Source organism: Brachyhypopomus gauderio, chromosome 15 (genome assembly GCF_052324685.1).
Source record: "Brachyhypopomus gauderio isolate BG-103 chromosome 15, BGAUD_0.2, whole genome shotgun sequence".
Classification (NCBI taxonomy): Eukaryota; Metazoa; Chordata; class Actinopteri; order Gymnotiformes; family Hypopomidae; genus Brachyhypopomus; species Brachyhypopomus gauderio.
Genome location: NC_135225.1, coordinates 16,081,886 through 16,087,040, shown reverse-complemented (window position 1 = coordinate 16,087,040; position 5,155 = coordinate 16,081,886).

Here is a 5,155-nt window from a genome sequence, read left to right as displayed (position 1 = left end):
TCTGGAAAACGGGCAGGCCAGTCCATAGCATCAATGCCGTCATCATGCAGGAACTGCTGACACACTTCAGCCACATGAGGCCTGCATTGTCATGCATCAGAAGGAACCCAGGGTCCACTGCACCAGCATATGGTCTCACAATGGTCCCTTGTACTCAAATACCACACCTTGGTCATAATAATCCTAAGCGGAGTGCTGAGTCCGTGTCGCACAGAGATTGGACAAGCTCGTAGAGTATATTTTAAAGCCCGTAGGGTAAGTTTATTCATTACACACGTAGAAAAAAGGAAAAGAAAAACTTGTAACAAAAAGAAAACAAACGAAAGTTTAAAATCTTGGGGTTACCAACAGAGATTTAGACCGTACACTAACACGTCCTAGCAACCTCTTTGTCATTGACTTACAGCAGCCAAACGCACACGTTCTACCAGCAAAAACCCAACCAACCACCTCCAACTAAACAATCCTCTGTCCCTATATAACCATAACCCCACCCTCTGCCTAATTGGACCATACCAATTACAGAGTGGGGTGCGCTTATAGGGGTATGCACTAATGGTTTTACCATAAACACATATATATGACAAATAATAACACATACACAACACAGGTACCTTCTGACAAATATTTACATGGATATCCACTTCGTATTATATACCTCTGTGTACTCTTTCCCCAGGATGCTTCAGCTGCCCCCCCCCCCTTCTATGCTATAATGGCCTGCATAAAAGAAGCACTGAGAGGCGCCTGCACTCCCTTGCATTTCCAACACAGGTAAGTATACATTCTCCAGTGCACATACATAATTCATACATGTGGTGACATTAATTAATCTGATCATGGAGTCTTTGCATAATGGGGATGAGCCAGGTTCTTCTGACCTCATCACAGCGTCACTTTTGATAATGAGCTCAGCTTCAAATCACACATCATAACTACATGCAAGACAGCTTATTTTCACCTTTGAAACATCGCTAAGGTCCGAGATATGCTCTCTCCTGTTGACAGTGAAAGACTTGTCCATGCATTTATCACATCAAGGCTAGATTATTTTAACACTGTTCTATCTGTTCTTCTAAAGAGCTCTAATTCTCACCTATAGTGAGTACAGAACGCTGCTGCAAGGGTCCTGACCCGCAGGAGAAAGAGAGGTCATATTACACCTGCACTCCACTCACTGCACTGGTTACCTGTCAGTTTTAGAATAGATTTTAAGATTCTAGGTTTTTAAATGTCTTCATGGTCTTGCTCCTCTTTACTTCAGTGAAATGATGATTAGATATGTTCCAGTCAGGTCTCTCAGGTCTTCAAACAGTAATCTACTGGTGATTCCTAAAAGCAGATTAAAGATTGGTGAGGGTGTTTTTAGCTACTATGGCCCAAAGCTCTGGAACTCTCTTCCTGAGAAGCTCAGAGGCATTTCATCCCTGCATAGCTTCAAGAAGAGTCTCAAAACCTTCCTTTTTAGATCTGCTTTTAGTTAAGAAACTCTAACTCTGTTCTAATTATTTTAATAGTTGTCCATCTTATTGTAATCTTATTTACTTTACTTTACTACATTATTTTATTTAGTTACATTTTATGTCTGTTCTAATTATTTTAAGTTTTGCCATCTTATGTACTTCATTACATTATGTTGTCTATTATTTTATAATTTGTCACTTAATTACATTATTTTATTGTTTGTTTCCTTTTATCTTTAATTTTTGTCTTCTTATCTTTGCTTCCTTTTAATGTTTTTTTTTATTTATTCTGTAAAGCAATTTGAGTTGCATGTATGTATGAAAGGTGCTATACAAATAAAGATAATAATAATAATAATAATAATAATTATTATTATTATTATTATTATTATTATTATTATTATTATTATCATGTACTCAGTGTGACCCTGCTCTCCGTGAAGAGCACAGGGCACCAATGGCGAATCTGCCAATCTTGGTGTTCGCTAGCAAATGTCGCCATGCACGGTGTTGGGTTGTTAGCACAAACCCCACTTGTGGATATTGGGCCCTCATACCACCCTCATGGAGTCAGTTTGAGCAGAAACATGGATATTAGTGTCCACGCTCTGGACACTGCTGACAGACACAGCAATCCTTCTTGCCACAGCTCGCATTGATATGCCATCGTGGATGAGCTGCACTACCTGAGCAACTTCTGTGGGTTGTGAGAGAACTGTCAAAATGCCAAAGTAACCAAAACATCAGCCAGAAAGAATGAGAACAGAGAAAAGGTCTGTGGTCACCACCTGCAGAAGCACTCCTTTATAGGCAATGTTTTCCTAATTGTCTCTCATTTCTACCTGTTGACTTTTACATTTGCACAACAGCGGCTGAAATTGATTCACAATCAGTTTTGCTTCCTAACTGAACAGATTGGTACATCTTGCTAGTACCAGGTTGGACCCCCTTTTGCCTTCAGAACTGCCTTAATCCTTTGTGGCATAGATTCAACAAGGTATTGGTAACATTCCTCGAAGAGTCTGGTCCAAATTGACATGATAGCATCATGCAGTTACTGCAGATTTGTCTGCTGCACATCCATAATGCAAATTTCCCGTTCTCCCACATCCCAAAGGTGCTGTATTGGATTGAGATCTGGTGACTGTGGAGGCCATTCGAGTACAGTGTATATTGTTGTGTTCAAGAAACCAGTCTGAGATGATTCGTGCATGACATGGCACATTATTCTGCTGGAAGTAGCCATCAGAAGATGCGTACACTGTGGTTATAAAGGGATGGACATGGTCAGCAACAATACTCAGGTAGGCTGTGGCACCTGGTGTGGTCTTCTGCTGCTGTAGCCCATCTTCCTCAAGGTTCGACATGTTGTGCGTTCAGAGGCGGTCTTTGCATAGAGGCGTGGCCAGGCAACCGCCTTGGGCCCCTCCCACTGCAGTCCACTGTATAGGGGCCCCCTGATTAGCTGACTTATTTCTCGCATATTAATGTTGATGGGCCCCCTAGCTAAATTCTGGTGACAACATGTGTTGTGAAAAGCGCTATACAAAAATAAAAAAACTTTGAATTCGCCTTGAGCCCCCAAATTGCTAAGTCCGCCACTGTGTGCGTTCATTGATGCTCTTCTGCATGCCTCGGTTGTAACGACTGGTTATATGAGTTACTGTTGCCATTCTATCAGCTCAAACACTCTGGCCATTCTCCTCTGACCAGGCATTTGTGCCCACAGAACTGCCGCTCACTGGATATTTTCTTTTTTTTTCGGACCATTCTCTGTAAACCCTAGATATGATTGTGCATGAGAATCCCAGTAGATCAGCAGTTTCTGAAATACTCAGACCTGCCCATCTGGCACCAACAAACATGCCACATTCAAAGTCACTTAAATCACCTTTCTTCCACATTCTGATGCTCGGTTTGAACTGCAGCAGATCATCTTGGCCATATCTTCATGCCTAAGTGCATTGAGTTGCTGTCATGTGATTGGCAGATTCGACATTTGTGTTAATGAGCACTTAAGACAGGTGTACCTGATAGATAGATAGATAGATAGATAGATAGATAGATAGATAGATAGATAGATAGATAGATAGATAGATAGATAGATAGATAGATAGATAGATAGATAGATAGATAGATAGATAGTCTCCATGTAGAATGTTTTATGCACTTACGAAGGGCTTGATTATTAGGGATCAGATTTTCAGTATTAATTAGTCTCAGATGCAAAGACTCAAATCAGCTTTCCTGGAAGCATAATTCTGGATATTTAGGTCAATCCACCCAAAAAAGTATAAGGTTTGTTTAGCCAGCTTTCTGGAATACACCCCTGGTGCGCTTCTTGAAAGTAAAAGCCCATAAAAGACATGGTGATTCCTCTGAAAGAACATTTTACAAAATTAATAAACATAAATAATAAACGGGCTCAAATTTGATACTGCTAATAAAATTTGTTACAAATTCATTTTTTTTCAGGTTGTGAAATTTAAAAATGAACAATTACCAACCTTTATGGATTATAGAATCCTGATTCAGAAATCAGGATGCCATCATGCTGCATCAGAAATGCACAAAAACAAATTTCAAAAAGAACCATGTACAGACACCAAGGAAAAAAATAACAAACATGTTGAACTTTGGGCTTAATGATATATTTGAATGTATTACATATTTTACATACCAGTAGACCTATACATTGTAGACTATTTTATCTAATCTATATCGTGTCCACAGCGATAATTTAATTGGCTATTTAAGAACCCAACTGTCGATTGGTTCACATACTCAGCACTTGTTATTTGGTTTTGAACGTTTTATGTAGCAACACTGCACCCTCCTGGTGTAAATGGATTTGTACCATAGAGCTGATGACGAATCCGGAACATTTTTGGCATATATATATATATATATATATATATATATATATATATATATATATATATATATATATATATATATATATATATATATATATATATATTTTTTTTTTTTCTCATTGTCTCCATTGTAATGGGTGCGCAATGTTACGCAGCAACTAAATATTTGTTCAGAGTTAAATCAGTTATTTAAAGCAGTTATTCACTGCTGATATGATGATTCATCGTGGAAATTTTTGTTATATTATTTAAATTTCGTTTTTGTTTGCTAACTTCTTTGTAAAATATATTTGTGATATTTGTTCCCCAATTATGCTCATACATTAGCCTTGTTGTACAATGGCTATAGTGTGTGTGTGTGTGTGTGTGTGTGTGTGTGTGTGTGTGTGTGTGTGTGTGTGTGTGTGTGAAGAGGAGACCAAAGCTTATGCGAATCTGCCAGGATTCTGAGGAGAGAGACAGAAGAGAACGATTCTGGGCTGATCCAGAACTCTGTATGAAAAACATTTAGAAAAACATTTAGCATAGCTAAAAGTAAACGTCGGCATAAAGCAGCAATGCATGTTCATGTAATTCATGTCTACAAATAGCACATTTAAGAACGTGGGTTTGTTTGCATACGTCAGCATTTTTTATTATTTATTATTATTATTATTATAGTGTGTTTTAAATTCTTTCAATAAAAAAGTGTTACTATTTTAAATAATTGTTTAAGATTTTGCAAGTTTTGCCCTTAGAGAAACGCACGAGAGCCTCCGAGGTGCACGGGCGTCTACTGGATTACAGTTCAATGACGTAACGACGTAATGACGTACG